This window comes from Phodopus roborovskii, unplaced genomic scaffold (assembly GCF_943737965.1).
Source record: "Phodopus roborovskii unplaced genomic scaffold, PHOROB, whole genome shotgun sequence".
Classification (NCBI taxonomy): Eukaryota; Metazoa; Chordata; class Mammalia; order Rodentia; family Cricetidae; genus Phodopus; species Phodopus roborovskii.
Window position 1 is genome coordinate 1680714 of NW_026125538.1, and position 25366 is coordinate 1706079.

Genomic DNA, 25366 nt, shown 5'->3' on the forward strand with positions numbered 1-25366 from the left:
CCATACTGACTGACCAGAGTGCCTGGCTGCTCTGGAACAGCATTCTGCATTTCTGCCATGCTCCTAGTGACCACTCCGTCAGTACCAATCTGGCAGCCTCTATGGAGGTCACCCATTTTATTTGAATCAGAACTCAACAAAAAGAGATTGTGGCAAGGCGCCTGCTGACGTCAGTTTTTAAAGGTCATGACACCCCTATTCTCTTGGTTTTACCCATTGAGGAGATATTTCATGTTGGGTGACTTCATATGCATCTTAAGCCTGAGAGAGTTGGGGTTCTGACGAATTCGATTCTCATTTCTACGAGATTCAGTCGTTTATCCTAACTCTGAATACATTGAATACAACTGACGATATTTCCCAAGTGACTTCTTTTCCATTTCTCGACCTGTTTTTTGGTTTGGATTTTAAGTCTCGGGTTGAGTCCTCTGCTGCCATCTCGTGGGCTCATGTTGCCTGGGTTGAGGTCTCGCGAAGTGTCTTCCTTCTAGAAATGGCGTTAGAAAGTGGCTTAGTTGGGGCAAAGAATTTCCTCTATACTTCGTGAAGCCACACCAGATTTCCCCACCCCTACCCTAGCCATTGGGCTGCGGGGAAACCTGGCCTCCCGGTAAGAGGCACTAGACCTTCTGGTCGTCCGAACCCCGTTGGACCTCCACTAGGCTATACATTTCTGGTCACTAGATCTGTAAACTCAGATGCCTAGCCCCAGTGGAAGGTGGACCTGCCTGTTTGGCCTAATTAACGCGCCTGGACCGGGATTCTCCTGTGAGAGCACCCCCGTGTGGTGTCTGGCGCCATGATCTTGTCTAGGCCTGCTTTTTGTTGCTCTATGCCCATATCCAGTTTTTCTGGGCTGGCTCAGCTACTTCAGATTCCATATTCTGTCAATGTGCTGAGCAGGATGGTAGGTAGTGCTGTGATCCCATAGTGCCAGTTAGTACAAAGGGGTCTGCAATAGTGATTAAGGTCTATCACCAGGGGACTGGGTGACTACCCCAAGCAGGACTACAGGACAATCATGCAATGACTTGCTTTCGGGAAAGGATGTTTAGTTAGTGCTATTTCTGTTTTCATTATAATATTCAGATAGTATCTAAAATACCAGCATTCAGAAAACACCAGTTGCTGGGGCTGGTGCTAGTGGTTAAAAGAAGGCTCATAACAGCTGCCAGCACATGTATGGTGGCTCACAACTCCCTGTAACTTTGTTTCTGCACATGGTACATACATACTCAGGCAGGCTCATACACAGACACACAAGTAAATGAAAAGCTTTTTAGAAAGTTACTAACACAAACAGTCTTAGAACTGTCCCCCATTGGCTCATCTTACTGCCCATCCTTCATGATGTCCAGCCTTAGCCTTCTACTAAAAGAGGAGCTGAGTGTGGCATCATGGGCCTGAAATCCCAGCACTCATGAGCCTAACATAGAAGGACCTTGAGTTCAAACCTAGGCTGGGCTATATAAACAGAAGGTGGGTGTGTACAGATGTCTGTCTTAACCTGTTTTCTCCTTATAATTGAGAGGAAAGGGCCTGCTGGTGTAATTTCCTAGACTACTGGCCAGGACTGAGTAGCCATAACTAGCGATGATTTACTATGAATTGTTTGTTTGTTGTCCCACTACCTAATAATACAGGGGCAGAAAGGTAGTGGCACACGCCTTTAGTCCCAGCACTCGGGAGGCAGAGGCAGACGGATCTCTGTGAGTTCGAGGCCAGCCTGGTCTACAGAGTGAGTTCCAGGACAGCCTCCAAACCCACAGAGAAACCCTGTCTCGAAAAGCCAAATAATAATAATAGTAATAATAATAATAATAATATTAAAAAATAATATATCCAGTAGATGGGTATCATCTGTTCTTTTGTTTTCCTTCTTTCCCTTTTTTTTTACCCCCAACCTTATTTCTGTACATTGTTAATAAAGTTTCTCTATTGATTCTTATCCCAAGGTGTAATTTGTTTTGTAGCTTCATAATTACGCACCCCTCTTGTGTACGATGTAATATGTCCACTTCTAAGCTTTGGTAAGAATACTAAGCATAGTGGCATAAGACAAACAAGATTTTTGCCTTTGTAAATTTCAAATTATGCTGAAGAGAAATTGTCCTTCATAATCCTAATATGTGAAGCTACCCATGAGGGGCTAGTTTTTAACCAAAAAAAGGTAAGAGACAGGGCCAATTTCCAAAGAGGGGCTTGTTTTGAATAACACATGGCTATGCTGGGGTTTGCAAAGTGCACCTTCTCACGCATTGACAGTTTGCTAAAGCAAATATTCACTATCACTGGCTGAATTAGGTGGCTTTTCACTTCTCTTTCAACACTCAGGCTCTGTTGGTTCCTCAGTAGTGTTTAATTTTTTATTTTATTTTTTAAAGTTTTTAAGAAAGGGTATCATTGCCCAGGCTGGCCCAGAACTCACTCTGAAGACCAGGCTGTCTTCAAACTCACTGTGATCCTCCTGTCTCTGCCTCCTGAGTGCTGGAATGACAGATGTGTATCATCATACCTAGTTGGTCTTTTTTTTTTTTTTTTTTTTTTTTTTCCTTCTGAAATGTGCTTCCACTATGTAATCCTGACTGATCTGGAAATCTCTATATAAGCCAGACTAGCCTCAAATTTACAGAGATCCATTTGTCTGTGCCTCTCAGTTCCTCTACAAGAGGAACTGTTTTGCCTGTGTGTATACGTATGTTTACCATGTGTGCCTGGTGCCTAAGAAGGCCAGAAGACGGCTTCAGATCCCCCGGAACTAGAATTATGGATGGTTGTGAACCGCTATGTGGATAACTGTGAACTGCTGTGTGAATCCTGGGAACTGAAGACCGGTCCTCTTCAAGAGCATCAAGTGCTCTTAACTGCTGAGTCATCTCCCTCTTCAATATTTTCTAGTTGATGCGCCCATACTCTCCAATCAGAACAGCTGGCCCTGGACAAAACTGTAACATGAGGTGGCTGATCCTCCCAAAACAGGTTCTCATTTTGACATTACTGTATTTGGATCATAGGGATTTTTGTGGTGGAAGGCTGCTGTGTGCTGGCCCTCACTACTCACCTCTACCTACTTGGCCTCCCCACTACTGTGACAACCAAAAAACGTTTCCAAGCTTGGCCAGTTAGTTAGTGCCCAAAGCAGCAAATCACTCTACCCTGCTTTGCAATGCCATGTCTTAGGAGGATATAAGATGTTACCGTTCTCAAGATTCTTGTGTGTAGGATGCCTAGGAGCACTGTACGGTCTCCAGGGTCGGAACCATGAGCTCCACTGGGACTGGGTATGACCTGTCAGCCTCTACGTTCTCTCCTGATGGAAGAGTCTTTCAAGTTGAGTATGCTATGAAGGCTGTGGAAAACAGTAGCACAGCTATTGGGATCAGATGTAAAAATGGTGTTGTGTCTGAAGTAGAAAAATTAGTCCTTTCTAAACTTTATGAAGAAGATTCCAATAAATGACTTTTTAATGTTGATCGACATGTTGGAATGGCAGTCGCAGGTCTGCTGGCAGATGCTCATTTCTTAGCAGACATAGCAAGGGAAGAAGCATCCAACTTAGGTCTAACTTTGGCTATGCCATTCCTCTAAAACATCTTGCAGACAGAGTGGCCATGTATGTACATGCTTATACACTCTACAGTGCTGTTAGACCTTCTGGCTGCAGTTTCATGTTAGGGTCTTACAGTTTGAATGATGGTGCACGGCTTTATATGATTGATCCCTCCGGTGTTTCATATGGTTACTGGGGCTGTGCCATTGGCAAAGCCAGGCAAGCTGCAAAGACAGAAATAGAAAAGCTTCAGAAGAAAGAAATGACTTGCCGTGATGCAGTTAAAGATGATGCAAAAATAATTTATATAGTGCATTATGAAGTTAAGGACAAAGCTTTTGAACTAGAGCTCACCTGGGTTAGTGAATTAACTAAAGGAAGACATGAAATTGTTCCAAAAGATATAAGGGAGGAAGCAGAGAAATATGTCAAGGAATCTTTGAAGGAAGAAGATGAATCCGATGATGATAATATGTAACATTTTCTTCATCATCTCTTCTGTTTTACATTTCTGTGACAGTTTCATATTACTAGCACCATGGATCATATATACCCACTTACCAATTTTCATTAAATTTTTGTCTTATAAACAAACAAACAAACAAACAAAAGATTCTTGTGTGTAAAGAGGCATAGGAGAACAAACAGCGCACCCAGATGTCTACACTTCTGTCTGGCTTCTGCTGCTCCTCCTTTGCCTCTTCCAAGGTTTTGTTTGTTTTCTATTTAAAGTTTTGTTTTGTTTTCCAAGACAGGGCTTTTCTGTATAGTCTTGACTGTCCTGGAGCTTGCTCTGTAGACCATGCTGGCCTCGAACTCACAGAGATCTGCCTGTTTCTGCCTCCTGGGTGCTGAAATTAAAGGCATGGGCCATCACTGCCTGTCTAATTAAAAAATTTTAATGTGTTTTTATGTGTATGCGTGTTTTGCATGCATGTTGCAAAGCGTATCACATGACCAGAATGCCCATTGAGGCCAGAAGAGGGCATCAGGTCTCCTGGAACTGGAGTTACAGACAGTAGTGAGTTGCCATGTGGTGATGGGAATTGAACCTGGGTCCTCTAGAAAAGCAGCCAGTTTTCTTAAGTGCTCTCCAGCCCCTCCTGCCCTTTAAGATTTATTTTTTATATATGGGTGTTTTTTGCCTATATATTTGTATCTGCACTGCACTCTGGTGCCCTCAGAGGCTAGTTCTCTTGGAACTGGAGTTATAGACTATTGTGAGCCACCTGTGTGTGCTGGGAATCAAACCCAGGTCTCCTGCAAGAACAGCAAGTGCCCTTAACCACCGAGCCATCTCTCTAGTTACTGCTTCTCTAGTTTTCTGCCTTGTGTTGCAAATCTGCCACACTGCTCAACGTTATACACCTTGCCTTCATTTCTAATAGCCAAGCACAACCACATTTTTATAACATTTCCTCCTGCTCTTGAAGCACTTGCTCCAGCAGCATTGCAAATTCAGAATCCGTTTCTATGCTTGTGCACTTGCTCTCCTCTGATGCATCTTTCATGTCAGCAAATAAGTGTGACTATGATTAAAAGCCCTTCAGTCCTTCCTGTCATCCAAAAGATCAAGTCCAACCCTTTTCAAATGGGGCACTGCCTTTGTGATCTGATTCCTACATAGTTTCCATGTCATCTCTCACACCCCTTTCCTTGACTGTCACAATTTGCTAACTTGAAGAAGGTAGCATTAACATAGAACCTTAAATCATTAGAAACTGTTTGGAGGCTGGAGAGATTGCTCAGTGTTAGGAGCATGCACTTCTCTTACAGAAGACCTATTCCCAGCATCTGCATAGTAGATCACACCTGCTTGTAACCCCTGGCTCCGGGGGATCTGATAATCTCCTGTGGTTTCCATAGGCTTCTGCCCTCGCTCGTGCATATGCCTACTCACACACAGAAAAATGGACACATCATTGAAAAGAAGATTAAAAATATTGTAAAATTATTTATATGCATGCCAAATACCTCTGCCTTTTCTCAGTCCCTTTTTGATTAGTTCAATGATGATGGCAGCAATGACTCAGCCACTGGCTGAGGCAGGGCAGGGTCAGGACTGTTTGTTGCATATATTAGAGAGATGTTAAAACAAAACACTAGTGGGAAATCAAATCATGTCAAAATAGCTGACTCAAAAATTCTCACTTTGCATATATGTTTACTTCCAAGTCTCAGTCAAGCTGTTGTATCCAGTCCTAGCCAGTTAGCAGTTGCTGTTTCCATCCTTCAGTGTTCCATCTGCTCAGTCCTCATCCACTTTGGGAAGCTCCCGTGGCCTCTTGTGTCACCATGATTATGCTACTCAGATCCCCTTAGTGTTCCAGATACAGTTCTGTGTAAGTACTGAGTGCTAACTGATTGTGCCACTGGAGCTCCCAGATACAGTTCTAAACTTTCACTTTATTAAAATTACCCCTTATGTACTAACAGAAAGAACCTGTCTGTTTATTGTGAGACAGAAACTCCCCGTGCAGCTCAGGTTGACCTGAACTGGCTATGTTTACTTTTTATTTTATTTTTGGTTTTGTGATACAGGGTTTCTCTGTGTATCCCTGGCTGTCCCGGAACTTTGTCTGTAGACCAGGCTGGCCTCAAACTCACAGAGATCCACCTGCCTCTCCCTCCCGAGTCCTGGGATGAAAGAAATGAGCTACCATACCTGGCTAAGAATTCAAGGCCAGAGGGATGGAGAGATGGTTCAGTGACTAAGAGCACTTGATACTCTCCCTGAGGACCTAAGTTTGATGCCCTGCACCCACACGGCACGGCTATACTAAAAGTGTATGCCATCACACCCAATTTACCTTTTATTTCTTATTTTTATTCATTTTCAGAGTTTCACACATTTGGATGACATTCCAGTCCCCAACTCTTCCCAGACCCAACCAACCCTCTTCACTATCTACCTACCTACACACACACACACACACACACACACACACTCTCTCTCTCTCTCTCTCTCTCTCTCTCTCTCTCTCTGTCTGTCTGTCTGTCTGTCTGTGTGTACCCATGTCTGTCCCTCTCTCTCTCTCTCTCTCTCTCTCTCTCTCTCTCTGTGTGCACCCATGTCTCTCTCTCTCTCTGTATGTGTGTATGTTCACATATGTCTGTCTGTCTGTCTGTCCCTCTCTCTCCCCATAAAGGCCAGTTTGATCAGGCCAGATATTCTTAGATAGTGGTCTTTTACTGGAGAGTGGCCAGCTTACCAGGGACTATATGCTTAGAGAAAACTGTCTTTCCCTTTCCTAGCAGATAAGAATTGCTAATAGCACCATGGCTAAGAGTGAGACTGTGTGCCCAACTACCCCCCCCTTCATGCTGGGATTTGTTTTACCTTGGGCTTGCACAGGTTTTGTACATGCTTTTGAAACCACTGCTCTTTATATGGGCAGCTGCATTGAGAAAATAATGTTTCCTTGTGGTCATACACCAGCTCTGGCTTTCATACTTTCTGCCCCCTCTCTGCAGTAGTCCCTGAGCCTTGGGAGGAGGAAGTGAGGTATATATGGTCCATTTAGGACTGAGGATTCTTCAGTTTCTTATACCCTGTACCTTGGCTACTTGTATGTGTCATGGTATACTGCAAGCAGGGGCTTCTCAGTTGAGAGATGCATTCATTTATAGGTACAATGGTAAGTGACTAGGAGTCAGTTTAATGCTTTGCCCATTTAGCACCATAATATAGTAGGTTCTCCCCTAAGGCCTATGATCTTTCCAGCCATGGGTTCTTGGCCCTGATAGTGGTTTCATCCTATGGCGTGATCAGAAACTGGATTATCACTCTCCTGACATTCATGCCACTATTACACCAGTAGGCATTTTGCCAGGCCAGCCATTATTGTGTAGGGTTCACATCTGGGTATGATTGATGATTACTTTTTTCCTCCAGTAGTATGATATCACTACCAACACTATGAAAGCTTGACAGCTGGAATGAAGATTTCAGGTCACTACCTGCTTGATTTCTCTAAAAGAACCCAGGTATGTAGCGTCTTTAGCAATAAGGTTCCAGAAGATAATCAAGAACAATGGCAATATGTATGAGTGCTTTGTTTGCATGTAAGTGTACTGTGTGTGCCTGCTACTCAAAGAGGTCAGAAGAGGGTATCAGATTCCCTGGAATGAGTTACAGAGGTTTGTGAGCCTCCATGTAGTGTTACAGACATTCTTCCCACCAGCCTGGCCCTCAACTGCATCAGCCCCAAATGAACATACAGACACTATATTATGAAACTGTTGGTGGTTGGCTTGGGCTTCTTATTGACTAGTTCTGTCTTAATTATTAACCCATGACTATTAATCATGTATTTCTACATGGTCTTATCTTACCAGAGAACACCTCACTTGCATCCTCTCTTCTTGGGATCACATGATGACTCCTCTCTACCTACACTTCCCAGCATCCTCCTCATCTCTTAGTCCCACCTATCTTGCTGCCCTATTGGCCACAGTGTTTTATTCATCAACCAATAAGAGAAACATGCACAGAAACATCCCCACCAATGTGGGGTGCTTAACCACTGAGCCATCTCTGCAACCCTCTTTGCCTTCTCTTCTGCTTCTGACATGCGAGGAAACAGCTTTTATCTTTTCTGGAGGACACACCAAAAAGTGTCATTTTGAAAGCAGAGTACAGACCCTCACCAGACACTAAGTCTATTGGTTCCTTGATCTTGGATCCTCCAACTTTACAGAACAATGAGAAAGAGATGTCTGTTGTTTATAAAATACTCAGCATTGGGTATTTTATTACAGCAAAACAGATTCACAAAGAACCCTTGAGAGACCCAGACATATAACTTAACAAATTCTTTTGGCCAGGCATTGCGGTACACTCCTTTAATCCCAGCACTAGGGAGGCAGAGGCAGAGGCAGGTGGGTCTCTGTGAGTTCGAGGACTGCCTGATCTACGTAGTGAGTTCCGGGACAGCCAGGAAGGCATAGAGAAACCTTGTCTCAACAAAACAAAAGGCAACACAAATAAAATATCCTGTGTAAAATACTATTATCAAGCATATGTCTAAACATTGGTGATAATGACACCACTGGGAAAAGAAGTAGTCAAACAGTAGGTGGCTGGATTAGAACTGGAAGCTTCACTGGAATGAATGTTAGCAGCTCTCAATTTCCAGAGCCACTATTTCAAGATTTACCTTGGTCTCAATGGTTATTCTACAACAAATGAATCAAATAAAGCAGACCCTCTAACAGTGTCTTAGCCTCTGTTGCTGAGATAAAAGCATCCTGAGGAAAAGCAACTTGGAGACTAACAAATTATTCCTATCTTAAACAAGTCAGTCATTGTCCATCATGAAAGAAAGTCAGGGAAGGACCTCAAGGCAAGAACCTGGAACCTGGAAGTAGGAACTGAGCAGAGATCAGGGAAATACTGCTTACTGACTTGTTCCCCATCCTTTTTTTTTTTTTTTTTTTTTTTTTTCTGAGACAGGGTTTTTCTGTGGCTTTGGAGGCTGTCCTGGCACTAGCTCTTGTAGACCAGGCTGGTCTCGAACTAACAGAGGTCAGCCTGCCTCTACCACCCAAGCTCAGATGAGAGCTTTCTAAGGAAAGCAGCTGTAGTGAAGAGACCAAATGAAAACTGAGATAGTCCACACTAAAATTTTCCTTTGAAGCCAGAGATGCTGGCACAGGCCTGAAATCCAGGCTCTGGGGAGGCTGACATAAAAGGATTTGGAGTTCACGACCAACCTGGGCAACATTTTGAGTCCATGTCTCAAAATGAACAAGGAAGTAAATAAAGTTTTCATTTGATTCCCTGTACCAAAATAATTGTCACAAAGATGAAGTGCAAATAAGAAATTCAGTAAGGTCAAGGGTGGTGGCATACATCAATAATCTCAGCACTTGTGAGTCTGAGGCCGGGGAATCAACATGAGTTCAAGGCCAATATAATTTCCAGACTAGCCAATGCTACGTAGTGAAACATTAAAAAAAAAAAAAAAAAAATGACAACAAAACGAATAAGCAACCCTACCCCATCCTCTAGTGATTATGACTCATGAAGAGAATTTGAAGCAGGATAGCAAAGGTTAGCTTATATTAGAAGATAGCTAATCTTAATACTGATGAGACTAGGAACACTGGGAAAAGCAATTGGAGCTGAAGAAATGGCTCAGCGGTTATGGTCACTTATGCAGGGTCTGATTCCAATCCCCCACGTGGTAGTTCACAGCTTTTCATAGCTCCTGTGCCAGGGAATCCAGTGCTCTCTTTAGGTCTCTGCTGGTACCAGGCATTCACACGTTGCACATATGTGTAGGCAGAACATCCATGTGCATAAGATAAATTAAATTTTTTTCAATGTATGATTATTTATTTGTTACCCTTAAAGACTTATTTTTGACTGGACTCAGACTTGGAAGTAGAAGCTCTCAGAGAGGACAGCCTATGTCTTTTGGCGATCTGTTCCTGGAGCTTTTCTTTGGCTTCCTTCATTCTCTTGGCCAAAAGTTTAACATATTCTGCAGCCTCCTCCTTATTATTATTTTTTTTTTTGTACGTTGTTTTGTGTTGCAGGACATGTGGAGTAACAAGACGCTGAATCTTGGGCGCTTTGGTCCTGGGCTTCTTACCTTCTTTGTTTAAAGGCTTTCTCACGACATATTGGCGGACATCATCTTTAGAGAGATTAAAAAGCTTTCGGATTTTGCTAGCTCTTTTAGGTCCCAACCTACGAGGACCGGTAGTATCTGTCAGTCCAGGAATATCCTTCTTTCCTTTTTTTTTCTATGACCAAGTTGAGAACGCTCAGATTGGCATCCACGATACATCCTGGAACAGACTTGTGCTTCCTCTCTCCACTTCTCCTTGGTCTATAACAAGAATGCCCCTTACTCAACAGCAGGCGTACTCTGCCATGGGTCAAAACACCTTGCTTCATGGGAAAACCTTGTTTGTCATTCCCACCACTGATTCGGACCACGTTAACACTTCCACTCTTCACCCAGAGCATCAGCAGCTACTTCTGTGGCCATGCGCTTCTCATAGAATGTACGAAGCTTGCACTCATCGTCCACTTCGATAGGTTCTGGCAGCCGGTGGCGGGGAAGGAAATATTCAGCTTCATCTTCGCACAGCCGACCGCCTAGGAGGCGCCACGTAAAAGAGTTAAATTAAATTATTTTAAGGAACAACTAATTTATCAAAAAGAAATAAAAAATTTTAATGCCTAATAATCTGTGAAAATTTTGTATTTGCAGTGTTAAGTAAAGTGAAATTTAAAGCCATAAAATGCCATTTTATACAAGTCAGCTTATCAAACTTTTAAACATGTAAAACTCATTATTGGTAAGTATTCAAGGAAATGGGCATTTTTTTTTGAGACTTATAGAAAGACAACAAGTGGGTGCATCCATAATAAGAAGCAATTTAACAACATATGCCTACAGTTTAAGAAATGTACTCTGTCCCTATGCATGGAAGTACAAAACTATAATCTAGCATTAGGGAGGCTGAAACAATAGAGTCTAAGGTCAGTCCGGGTTACACATTGAATCACAGAACAGTCTTAGCTATATAGCAAAACCTTGTCTCAAAAACAAAACCCAGGGTCTGAGAAGATTACTCAGCTGGCAAAATGCTTGCTACACAAGCTTAAGCACCTGAGTTCAGATCCCAGCACCTACTTAAAAGATAAGGCATGATGGTGACACAGGCCAGTAAACCCGGTGCTGGAAACATGGGAACGCAAGAATCACCAAGGCACACTAACCAGCCAGCCTAGCCAAACTGGTGAGCTCCAGTTTCAGCAGAGGCCCTATCAGAAACAAACAAAAATGAGGAGGAGACCAATTGAATGAGGCAGCTGGTACACCTCTGGCCTCCATCCTCATGCACACACACACACACACACACACACACACACACAGAGAGAGAGAGAGAGAGAGAGAGAGAGAGAATGCATACACACACAGAGCACACACACGTGACTTACCCCTAGAAATTCTGCTTTTTAAAAATTTTTCTCAGTCTTGAACCTATACATACATGGACGTGCTTAATGAAAAGTACATTATAGCATTAATTTTAAAGCTATAAGAGGGCAAGGTAAATATCTAGAAGTCAAGAGATTTTATTTATTATTATTATTATTATTATTATTATTATTATTATTACCGTTATGTTTTTTCAAGACAGGATTTCTCTCTGTAGCTCTGGCTGTCCTGGAACTCACTATGTAGACCAGGCTGGTTTTGAACCCACAGGTCCACCTGCCTCTGCCTAGTGCATGTTGGAATTAATGGCATGCACCACCGCTGCTCAGCAAAATTTATTTTTTTTTCTTTATGTTTTCAAAGATTTATTTATTATGCATACAGTGTTCTGCCTTACAGATGCCTGCAGGCCAGAAGAGGGCACCAGATCTCATTACAGATGATTGTGAGCCATCTTGTGGTTTCTGGGAATTGAACTCAGGATCTCTGGAAGAGCAGTCAGGGCTCTTAACCTCTGAGCCATGTCTCTAGCCCAAGATTTATTTTTAAATAAATAATAAATATTAAGATAAATAATAAAATATAGTAGGATGAAAATGAGAGAGTAAGGTGTATATTTCTATGTTGAATGATGAGAAGAAGGCAAATGGTTCAGTGGTTAATTAATTTGATGTATAAATATGAAAACTATTGTCCCAATATCCAGGACCTAAGTAAAACCGGGTGTGATCCCAAATGTGTAATCCCAGTGCCCTACCGTGAAATAGGAGGCAAAAACAGAAGAATCTCCAGAAACTCGAGCACAAGCTAATATAGTGCATATGTCTAACCTGGCACGAGCAGCTTCCCTGGCATGTGGAGCTAACTGCACATGAAGCTAACCTGGTGTATGAAGCTAACCTGGTTTATGCAGCTTACCTGGTATATGGAGCTAACCTGGAGCATGAAGCAGAAAAGCACCAAAGCGATCCTGCCATACACAAGGTGGAAGTGTGGACCAGTACCCACGAACACTTTCTGGCTTCCACATATTCACCTCGACATACATACCCGGCCCCAAATCCTGCTTACACACACGTCATACATTCCAAAAGATTTTAATTTAAAACAATACCGTCCATCCAATTTGAAAGTGAACAAAGGATTGAATAGACATTCTTGAAAAGTTTCTACATCCCGATAAGCCTCTCCACCGACGCAGCAACCCAAATCAGGCCAAATCAATCCGAATTAGAAAAAGCCCACATTTAATGGATACGAGGCTCCTGACTGGCCTTCCAGCCCTCCAGAGAGGAGACAGGAAAAAGAGATGGAAAACCACGTGTCTGTTTCCTGGGACAGTTTTAATACCCTGTGGAAGTGGGCTTGAGTATCTTTGGGGAAGGGGTCATCATTTGATGGGCTTTCTGAGATGCAGAAGGGTTTGGAGAAAGATGGGGGGAGGGGCTTGGGTGGAACTTCCATCAGAACATTCCAGACTCTTTGGGTATGTGGATGCCAGGGGCTGGGGGGGGAGCTTCCACCAGAACAATTCTATGAAGCAGACATACAGATGGCTAACAAGTTCCATGAAACATAGATTAAGGCTCCTCTTTGCCTGTATTGTTTGTGTGTTTGTGCTAGACGTTTAACCTAATATATCCTAGGCCGGTGCGGTTTCTTTTCTTTATTAATTTTTATGTGTATGAGTGTTTGCTGACATGTATGTCTGTGCATGGTGTGTTCAGTGCCCAAAGAGGGCATTGGATCTCCTGGAACTGGAGACACAGATGATTGTGAACTACCATATCCTGGGAACTGACCCCCAGTCCTCTGCAAGTGCTCTTAGTGGGTGAGTCGTTTCTCCAGCTTCGTTTGTTTTCTTGGATGTTAGTCATCCTTTCTAGTGAGAGCTGGACTCTGGGCACAGTTTGGCTTGCATTTCCCTGGCGGGTGAAGGCAGCAGTTTCTTCATGGGTTTATTGGTGGGATTCCTCTTCCTTTTCCCTCATCCTTACCTTTCTTTCCTTTTTGTTTTTGTTTAGTTTTCTTTTCAAGATAGGATTTGCTGTTGTCTAGATAGGTGTTGCGCTTAGCTAGTAGAATAGACTGCCTCATGCTTGTAGACCATGCAGTGTAGGAACTAAGAACTACCAGTGTGAGCCACCACACCCAGCTGTGTTTTCTTCCTTTGAGAACTGTCTCATCTGTCCACTTATTGATTGGATTGTTGCTTTTTATCTTTATTTATTTATTTAATTTTTGGAGTTCCAGTTCTTATATATTGGAGAGCTGACAAAGATTTCTTCCCATTTGGTAGGCTGTCTTCTGTCTGTAATTGTTTTCTTTGTTACCAGAAACTTTCAAATTTGATGTATTGTCCTCTGTCGATTCTTGGGCGATTATTTGGGGTGAGCTCCATTCACAACCCTGCCTATGCCTGAGTCCCCTAGCCTTCCAAAGCCCTACATTAAGGGCTTTGATAAGTTTTGAATTCATTTTTGTACAGGGAAAGAGGAACCTATTTTCACCTCTTTTGTGTGTGAATATCCTGTTTCCTTGGCATCATTTTTAAAGATGTTGACCTTTTCCTGATGGATATTTTTGGCTCCTTTATCAAGAACAGGTGGTTGAGTTGAGCATGGCAGGACACACCTAACAATCCAGCCCTTGCTGGATAAAGCTGACCCGGAGAGAGCTAGCTGTTCCTCCCACACACCCCACCTGTCCTGAAGCACCGGAAAAGGTCCCATGGGGTGCTGAGGGGGTGAGGGTAGGTGGGAGGTTGTTCTAGGGGTCTACCAGGAAAGAATTTGCAACCTTCCTTTCCTGGCTTGTCAAGACTCCAGGAACACTGAGACAGCTTGTCCCTATTCCCTCCCTGGCACAACACCATGCAGCCTGCTAGAGCCAAAGAGATCTGAGTACTTCCCTTTTCACCTCAGGCCAGCAATCAGCTCCACACACGTTCCTTTAATTTCTTATTTTCAGTTATTTAATTTCTGCTCTTGAACATGTGTCTTGGAATGCTTTTGCTTGTGTCTGTTTCCTGCTCAGTTAGGTTTTAGTAATGCTGTGTCTTGAACCAGTCTAAACAAGTCCTTTTTTTTTTTGGTTTGGTTTTTCAAGACAGGGTTGACAAATCTGTAGCTCTGTAGACCAGGCTGGCCTGGAACTCAGAGATCTGCCTACCTCTGCCTCCCAAGTGCTGGAACTGAAAGTGTGCACCACCACCGCTGGGTAATAAGTCATTCTTTATATACCGCCCCCCATATGTTTTACTGCTTCTCTTATACTTCATGCACATTCTCGTTCTTGTTACTACATCTCCTCCTCTTTCATCCTTAATTCGTCCTCTTTGTTATGTTTTAAAAACTATTTTTGGGTTTACTTATGTTACATATGTTTGCCTATGTACCATATGCATGTAATGCCTGTGGAGGTCGGAAGAGGGCACTGGATCCCCTGTAGATGAGAACAGCCTCAATAAGCTCATGTGTTTGAATATTTGGGCAGGTTGGTGGAACTGTTTGGGGATCAGGAGGTGTGGCCTTGTTGGAGAAAGTTTGTCACTGGGGAGCAGGGTTGAGGTTCCAAAGGATTCCCAGTTAGTTCTCTGCCCCTGCTTGTAGCACTCAGCTACTGTCCCAGTGCCTGCCTGCCTGCAGCCATGCTGGTCATTAAACCTCTGGAACCATGATCCTCAAACTAAACGTTTTCTGTCATGGTGTCTATCACAGCAATAGGAAACAACTAAGATACCTGGAACTGCTGGCCGTTGGCAGTTTAATGCCAACACTAGGGAGGCAGAGGCAGGAGGGTCTCTGTGAGTTCGAGGCCAGCCTCAAGTTCCAGAACAACCTCCAAAGCAGTACAGAGAAACTGTCTCGAACTACCCCTCTCCACCCCCAAAAAGATACCTGCAACTGGAGTGACAGACAGTTGTGAGCCACCATGTGGGTGCTGGAATAGAACCCAGGTCCTCTGGAAGAGCTGCCAGTGCTCTTGACCATCCCAGCTCTTTTCCCCCCTGACTATCCTGGACTAGAACTCACTGTGTAGACCATGCTGGCCTCGAGCTCACAGTTCCTCCTGCCTCTGTCTCCTGACTGCTGGGATTAAAGGGGTGTGCCACTATGCCGGGCCTCTTTTTACTTCTTAGCTATAATCTTCCTTAGCTTTAATAATCTCTAAAATTCACTTCTAGCTACTTTAGCTATTTCAATCTTTTTCTTTTCAGAGTTAATATAATATTTTATCTTTATTTATTCCCTCCTGATTTTGATTTTATTAACTTAAATGGGAGCACACTCCCTACTTTCCTTAGGTGTTTAACTTCCAGCAGTTATTGAAGCTGCAGGGGCCACTGTTACTAACTGGTTAGTACAACATTTGCGTACTGGGAATATCCAGCATCGGTGGTTGCTTTCTTAATCACATCTACTTAGAGATTAACATAGAGTTTACACCAGGTACCCAGAGCTCCTGGACTGAGGGAGTATTCTCTGGTCTACATGCTCAACCAAGTCCCACATAAACACAACAAATACTTTCACTGAAATAATACAGCTGATTTTTAAAAATGAGCCAAGCAAGCAAGTAACACCAGAAATATAACTCCCAACTCAGTAGTGTAAGAAACATAAAACCCAAGACAGGGTAACTCCTCCAAAAATTACTGCAGTTTTGCTGAAATGACAGTGTCAAACTACCCTCTATATTTCTGCTTATACCCATAGATCACTGTATGTGTTTTATGTAGTAAACATACATAATATAGATGAAATAGAATAATACATAATAAACATATAATCTATATTTAAAGATAAGCTCTTTGACATATATGAAGAACAAAATCTTATAAAAACTCAACAACTATAGCTAGAGAGGTGCTCAGCTGTTAAAGGCACATACTGGTCTTCCAGAGGACCCAAGTTCATTTCCCAGAACCCCCCATCAATCAGGTGGCTGACAACCACATGTAACTCTGGCTCCAGGAGATCTGACAACTTTTTTTCTGGTCCCTACTGATGCCTATGTACACACACAGAGACACATAAATAAAACTAAATCTTAAACTTCTTACAAAAATTCAGCATGGGGCTGAGAGGTTAAGAGCACTGACTGCTTTTCCAGAGGACCCAGGTTCAATTCCCAGCAACCGCATGGTTGGTGGCTCACAACCATTTGTAGTGGAATTTGATGCCCTCTTCTGGTGTAAAGACATACATACAGATAGAAATTCATACATGAAATAAACAAATCTTTTTTAAAAATTCAAAATGTCTTCATGATAGGAGCCCTGAAGAAACTGGGGGCAGAAAGCTCACACTTCATTGTAGTAAAGGCTGTAAAGGCTGTGTTACCACAGAAATACAGTCTGGAGGCTGTTGTGAGCAATTACATGAAAGACCTGGGAGCCAGACGTTAGAGCACATGTTACTCTAGCTCTAAGGAATCTGATACCTCTGGCCTCTGCAGGCAACCACACAAATGTGGCTTATGCTCACATAGACATACACACACATGTACATATACATACATACATCCATGATTAAAAATAAAATAACCCTTTAAAAAGTGAAGAAATAGAAAATACAAACAGACCAATAACGACGCAAGAGAATACACTATGATATCTGTGCTGGTAAGTTTTCTGGTCAATTTGACAAAAGCCAGGGTTTATCTAGCTTCTCAGTAGAGTGGGCCTGAAGGACCTCTTCCCGTTTGTGCCAGAATTTTAGCTGGCTTGATCTTGTTCAAGTGACCATGGTGGTTGAGTTCATGAGTGTGATAGCTATGGCATGTCCAGAGGACAATATTTCATAACCCCCTTCATCCTCTGGCCTTTACATCATTTCTACCTCTTTTCCCATGATCCAAAGTCTTTATATGGAGCCAGAATTACCTTGGCAACAAAGTCAGACAAGGACACTACACCAATATATATATATATATATATATATACACACATACATACACACACACACACACACACACACACACACACACACACACACACATATATATATACTACCATCCTGAAGACTACAGAGGCATACATCCTCAACAACATACTTGTAAGCTGAATTCCTTAGCACATTAAAAGGGTTATTCACCATGGTTAAGTGGGGAATTTACTCCTGGTATGCAAGATATACATAAATCAGTATGTATGCCACATTAATATAATGAAAGACAAAATCCATGTGATCATCTTAACAGATGCTGAAGAAGCATAAGGAAAAAAACAAACAAGATCCTTTCATGATGAAATCTCAATGAATTAATTTTCAGCAGTTTTTGCTGTGAAGGAGCGGGCAGTGACTATCCCAAAGCAAGCTTGCAGCAAGGAAAAGCACTGTGAGAAGCTTCTCTTGGGGCTGGAGAGATGACTCAGTGGAGTGTTGAACCCTTGTACATGCAGAGTGCTTGGCTTCTCTTCCCAACACCCACGTGGCAGCTCACAATCCACAACCATCTGTAGCTCCAGTTCCAGGGGATCTGTTGAGGACACCAGGCATGCAGATGGTGTGTATACATGTGTGAAGGCAAAGTACACATTAAGTAAACAAATAAATACGTTTGAAAAGAAGTCTTGCCTGCCTATCCTCCCTTTAGATTCCTACCAGGACCTCAGTGCCCTCTGCTTCATATCTTCTCCTACCCCTTTCCTCACGTCCTAGCTCATCCCAGACTCTAGCTTCTGAAGGGGCTTCTGCATAGGTTAGTATGCAGTACTGAGTTCCAGGAGCCTGTGCTGCCCTCTCATTCAAGTTTTACTCAAGACTGGTTTAATAGGAAGGATCCAGCAGCCGGAACCAATCTGCCATCTTCACCTGTCACTGTGTCCTGGCTGGGCAGTTGTTAGAAGATGCAGCTACTGAAAGGAGGGCTTGGCCTGGAGATATTTTGACTCCTAAAAGTTGTGCAGTGTTTAAGGAGGCCGATTTGTTGTCATGGATGCAATAATTATAAACCCAGGAAGGAATCTGTAATGCAACATGTGCTAAAATTCATCATAATTAGCATAGCAAATTATAAGCCAATATTATAGGTAAGGAACACACTCCAAAACAAAAGGGAAGGTTGTTATATGCTAGAAATAAAAGTGAAGGAAACTTCCCTTGGGCCAGCAAGATGGCTCCACAGGTAAAGGCACTTGCTGCCAAGACTGATGACCTACATTAAATCCATGGGACCTACATGGTGGAAAGAGAGAACCAACTCCTATAAGTTGTCCTCTGAACACATGCACATTTCCTGCGCACAAATAAATATATAAATAATGGGAATTGCTTTTTCAAAGAAAGAAAATGCCCTTGTCCTCTCCTGGTGGAGAGAATTTATAATTGTGATACTGTAAGTTAGATCATTGCTTGAGTAATATTCACAAGGTTTATAGGAATATTGATTCTTGGCAGAGGGTGGCTTAAAATTTAAAATTAGTTTACGTCAGGGTAGCACGCAGAACATGACAGAAGGGTAACCCTATACACAGATGTAGCAGTAGGAGGTCTTCTTGTACTTCCTCCTACTCCCACCAAGTGACAATGACACACCCTGGTCACACTCCTGAAAGTGTTGGCTTAGTGTTGTCTGCACTGTGAAGTGGATGTCAGATTGTCACCAATTGCATACACTTTAAAACGAGCAAGTGTCACCACAGGAACATCTCTGGACTCATGACTGAGGTGTAAAACCCGTGTACCATGCCTGAAAGAGCCCGCTCAAGAGGCTTATGCTGTGAACTTCAGCACAGCCATCAACACCAATTCTCAAGGAATTACAGTGTGTTCATTTCGAGTTCTAAATGCTAGTCTCCAACAAAAAAAGACGACTAACATAACAAGCAGGCTCATGTTGACATGTGGGCAGAAAACTTGGAGAATGTGTAGGAAGTTGAAATAAGGCAATTTGGAGAAGAAATATGTTTCCAGTGGTGACTGCTTAGTGAAGCAGAGCGCAAAAGCTGGAGGGAGCACAGTACAGTCCTGGAAACATAAACAGGTGGTGTTCACGTGCATGCGTGCGCACACACACACACACACACACACACACACACACACACTAAAGGAAGGAAGGAAAGAAGGAAGGAGGAAGGAAGGGATGAGATAAATGAGTAGGTAACACACTACTGTTATCAATCCTAACTAAAATGCTAAGAACAGATCAACTTTACCAAAGTATTAACAATACAGTGACAACCCTATGGCAGTAGAAAGAAAAAAAGAAAGCAACAATGTGTAAATTGGAGATGTTTGCAGTTTCAGGCTCATCAAGTCTGAGAACTATTAATAACTGCTTTCATATTATGGAATGTGTAAGTCAAAGTTTACTTCTTTTTATAATTTTTGAAATGGAGTCTCACTATGTAGCCTAGACTTGTCATGGATTCACAATCCTCCTGCATCAGACTCTGGAATACAGGGATTAACAGACTATAAGTCAACTCCAAGTGAATTACTTTGGTAACTTTGTATAAAATCAGGTGTCTACACATTTGGGAGTGCTATTTTTTGGGCTCTGTTCTATCGATCCATTGCATATACACATATAAGTTTATTTTTAAAGATTTATTTGAGGCAAACAGATCTCTGTGAGTTCAAAAGAGCCTGGTCTATATCTGTAGCACCTGCGCTATGATCTGTTCCATGAATCAGGAGAAGGCCTAGAGATTGAAATAAAGAGACAAGACAGCAGGTCATTTGTTCAATGGCAATGTTAGAACGCCGAATGCCAAATGCTGTTTATTGAGGGAATAGAACTGGCTTAAATACAGCACAGTGGAAAATAACAGGATTTTCAGGATTAGCTCATCCCCAAGAGGTGTGTGTTATCACGAGGTGTGTGTTATCAAAACAGGAAGAGTACCCAAAACAGCTTTGGGGTAAGGAGTTCCAGTCAACAGCTTCAGGCTTGCCCAAGGTGCCTTGGGGGTCCATGTAGGGCCCTACATATGTCGTTATTTCCAGATCTAAATAGACCTTGCCTAAAGAAGAGAAGGAGGGTAATAGAAAAAAGGCATGAGCCACCGTGCCTGATCTTTACTGTTTTCAGAGCAATGAGACATTAACTAGATTACTGTGGTTATATAGTACATTTGAAAATCATATAGTGTTAGACCCGAAATTTTGTTCTCCATAGTTCCTTGATATTTTCTAGGTCCTTTGATTTTCTCATATGAAAGAATGTTTATTTTATGTGTATGAATTTATAGCTCAAATGTACGTCTGTGTACCACATGTGTGCCTGGTGACCAAGGAGGACATCAGATCCCCTGGAACTGTAAGTATAGATGGTTGTGAGCCACCAAGTAGATTCTAACCATCTCCAGTCCCTAGACAGTCTTTTCATTTGAATGAGGAAATCCACTACTTTGTATGTTAAGTTAAAGAGTTAATTAAAAAGAAAGGGCATTGGGGCAGGATCTGGGAGGAGTTAGGAGAGGAAAAATGTGGTCAAAATATATTGTATGAAATTATCAAGGAATAAATGAAGACATTTTTAAAAGGAAAGAAAATGAATTAAAAAATATGTCAGCATCAAGTCCAGTAAGAACATGTCACCAAGAGCTTGCTACACACCAGGCCTTGTCCTAAGTGCCTTGCCTGTGTTAACTGAATTAATTCTTGTAAAACAGTTCTCTTGGTTTTGTTGTTGTTGTTTTGAGACAGGTTTTCTCTGTGTATCTCTGGTTGCCCTGAAACTCACTCTGTAGACCAGGTTGACCTTGTACTCACAGAACCCCACCTGCCTCTGCCTCCCAAGTGCTGGGATTGAAAGTGTGCATCACCACACCCAGCTAGACAGTTTTCCGTTGTTGTTGTTCTTATTCTTGTACTGCAAAGAGGGAAACTCACGTAGTGTAGTGAGATATTCACTTTGTCCACACCTGTGGCACAGACCATGCCATTGGGGGTAGGGACAGGAGTGGATGTTACCTGGGGGAACTAAGTCTGAGGAGGGGGCCCCGAGAACTCTCTTGCTTGCAGCTCAGAGTCAGGAGAACATCTGGAGGCATCTTTGGGACCAGGAACCTGCTGGTTCATCTGTCTACATTGTAAGTTATTTCTCCTTGAATAAACATCTATTTGGCCTATTTGTGTCTCCTGATCCTTATTAAACCTCAATAACGTAGGGAATAACAAGACCTCAGAATTGAACTGAGGTGTCACAGGGCAGTGACACTAAATTTTCTCCAATAAAATCTCTGACCAGAACTAAGGGAAGTCACAGTATCCAACCAAATATAATCATCACAAACATTAGAGGCCAACAAAGAGCTTAACTATGAAGACAAATTTTAACTAAAATCTAGGTGCAACTTCATTGTGATCTTTCTGCCTGTGTATTAAATCATGCTTAGCCTCTGGTTCTCAATGACACAGGAAGGGTGGACTGGGGTAGAGGGGAGCAGAATGTCAGTTGCACTACTGAGGAGGCCACTCTGGAATGAATGGATCAGACTAAATTGCAGAATCACGTGCTCTTCATTGACTTGGTCATAGTGACATTAGATCAAGGAAGGCCAAAAAACAATAAAATGTCACTTTCCAAGGGCCAATGAGTAAAGGGGTCCAGCCCAGGATTATCATTCTGATTGGGCTCCCATTTCGTGATTCTTCTCTGTAAGGAGTATGGCTTTTTCCGCCTGCCCCCTGGTCTTGTCCCGCTGCCATGCCAGCCCCAAATAACACACTGAGACTCTGTATTAGATATAATTCTGTTGGCCAGCTACTAGTTTCTTATCAGCTAGCTCTGTCTTAAGTATTAACTCATTTCTGCTGATCTATGTATTTCTCTTACCGGGGAGCCGGCCGGCATTCTGTTTTCTCCAGACTCTCCATCTTGACCCCTCCTACCTACTTTGTCTTTCCTCCTTGTCTCCTAGTTCCGCCTATCTTGCTTTCCTATTGGCCAACAGTGCTTTATTCATTAACCAGTATGAGAAACATATACAGAATGACATCTCCCATCACTTCTCAATTAAAAATAGTCACCATGGGGCTGGAGAAGTAGCTAAGCTATTAAAGGCACATACTGCTTTTCCAGAGGTTCCTAGTTCAGACCCCAACAACTACATGGCAGCTCACAATCCCCTGTGATGCCTGGCAGTGGTGGCGCACGCCTTTAATCCCAGCACTCAGGAGGCAGAAGCAGGTGGATCTCTGTGAGTTTGAGGCCAGCCTGGTCTACAGAGTGAGTTCCAGGACAGGCTCCAAAACCACAGAGAAAACAAATACAAAAAAAAAAAACAATCCCCTGTGACTCCAGGGCCAGGGGATTCAACAGCCTCTTCTGGCCTCTGGGGGTATTCTCACATACATATAATAAAAACAAAAATAAATCTTCTTTTTAAAAAAATCAGTGAAATAGTCAATGTAATTAATTGAACTTGGAAGCTGGCAAATGCAAAGCAAGAATAGAGAGCAGCTTTTCCCCAGTGACACTGGGAAGATGGCCAAAAGTGGCAAGAGGGAGGGTATGAAGGTCAAAGGTGGTTCAGCTGTTACAAACATTTGCTTAATTTGTTTCCCAGCACCCACTGAAGGGACCAGACCCTCACCCAGCCCCCTGTTTTAGCAGCCATGACAGGCTGCAGAAAGGACTCAGCAAGATTTAGGCCTCTGACTCAGCAATGTTGCTGAGTTTCTTGCCTTCTGATGGTAGACCTGCCCCAGTCACTAGGAGGTCAGATTATCCTCTACATGGCAGGCAAGGAACCAATCAGAGTTAGCTGGTGGGCTCTGGACATTCTTTACAGTGCTTTACTGTAAAAGTGGCATAACAGAGGCATGCAGGGCATAGCAACCTCTCTTAGAGGACATATAGGCCATAGCAACCAGTTAACCAACCAACACAGGACAGGTCACCCAAGCCTGGAAGTACACCAATCCTGAGACTTTCATACCCCTAGACACTCCCCGTGCCCGCCCCAATAAATTCCCTGCCTTTGGGTCCTTCTCATACCACCTGCTGTGATAAATGAACAAGGGAACAGAGTTAAGGCAGTTAACTTATTAAACAATAAAATATTCTTTGCTTTTGCATCGGAATAAGTCTCTTGGTGATTTCGGGGTTCAGAATCTGGGCACAACACCACACTATTCAGCTCCTGTAACTTCAGCCCCAGGAGAGCCATCACCCTCTTCTGGCCTCCATGGGTACCAGCACTCACAAGTACAGACACACATGTACACACAAACAAAAATAAAAATAAACCTCTTTTTTAGATGTTGTTTTGTTTTTGTTTTCCAAGACAGGATTTCTCAGTGTAAATGTCCTGGCTGTGCTAGAACTCACTATGTAGACCGGGCTGGCCTCATGCTCACAGAGATCCACCTGTCTCTGTGTCCTGAATGCTGGGATTAAAGTCATGAGCCACCACATTCAGCTAAATAAATATTTTTTGAGGAAATCGTGTGAGGAAGTTTGCCACCAAGTTGGCCAACCTCAGTCTGATCTCCAGAACCCACATGGTGGAAAGAACCAACTACTGCGAGTTGCCCTCTGACCTCCACTTACACACCAAAGCATATGCCCTACCTACCATAAGTAAACAAATTAATGTGGTACATTATAGATAGACAGACAGAATCCCTCTGACACAGAAAATAAATGGACAAATTCACCCAGTTTAACAATAGCCAAAATGACTGTTTTTTTAAAGTAACTTTGCAAATTGAGAAACTAACAAGTGTTCTAGTTGCATTTCTTCAACCCAAACCACAAACTGTGTAGTAATGGAATTTATAGATAGCATGTTTAAACCTAAAGAGGTTAAAATTAAGGAAAAATAAAAAAAGACCTCAGGATCTGAGGATAATAAGTAAGAGAGTCCAACTCCCAAAGCCAGTGCTGGTGGACAGACACATGTGGTCCTAGCACTTGGGAGGCTGAATCAGGAGGAGACACAGTGAGACCTTGTCTCAAAAACCAAAACTGGAGCTGGAGAGATGACAGCAGTGAAGAGTGCTTGCTATTGCAGAGGACCTAGGTTTGGTTGCCAGGACCCACACGGCAGCTCACAACCACGGGCAACTCCAGTTCCAAGGGATCTGACGCCCTCTTCTGACCTCTTCTGGCATACACATATACAGAAAAAAAAGTCGAATACACACACAAATGTAAACTATTTTGCAGAAATGAGGATGTATAGCTCAGTTTTGAGAAGCAGCTGAACTGGCCCCCTCGTAGAGTTGGTACCATGCAGGCCACTGACCGCAGCTGCCCCAGTGTGCCCTGTCTGACCACAGCTGTTACAAACCAGCCGTGTGGCAGCATTTGGGACAATCCTGGCACAATGTGACACTTTGTGCACCTGGCCTCCTTCCTCCTCAGTAAGGTCTCTTCATTTCCTGGGTTTCTTTAAATCTCAAATGTCTCCCCTTCATCTTAGTGGCGGTACCCATCATGCATGTTGCATCAGCAAACCCTAACTGTTTAAATAGTTTGCAGTCAGAGAAACTCTAAAAAGTGTTCCTTGCTCAATTTTCAGGAGCTTGACATATGTCCGCTTTCCTTTGTTCACCATCGTCAGAGCCGTCCTTGCGGCAGATGCATCATGGATTGATCTGTTCTGATTTGAGGAAGGCCCAGGTCGGCCTTGAATTGGTTATGTAGCTGTAGAATTCCTATCCTTCTTCCTCTACCTCCCACTTCAGAAAACTTTTGTGTGTACCAACACATCCATGGAATCACCTTTTAAAATATTGCCGCATTGACATTTGGTAGAGTAACTGGTAGCCACGTCCTTAAACATCCATCCCAAATCTTCCAACATGGTCTGGATGGTCACAAATTGTTTGAAAAGCTCCTGCTTACCTTCAAATACTTTAGAACTCTGAAGCCTAATTAAAGGCAAGATGCTCAG

General features: G+C 42.8%; 2 pseudogenes; one reads left to right on the plus strand and one right to left on the minus strand.

The window, feature by feature from the left end:
• The first annotated feature begins 3258 nt into the window (after positions 1 to 3258).
• LOC127216203 (proteasome subunit alpha type-3-like) lies at positions 3259 to 4146 on the plus strand (annotated as a pseudogene).
• A 5722-nt stretch (positions 4147 to 9868) lies between these two features.
• On the minus strand, positions 9869 to 10667 carry LOC127216256 (40S ribosomal protein S6-like; annotated as a pseudogene).
• Between the last annotated feature and the right edge of the window lie 14699 nt (positions 10668 to 25366).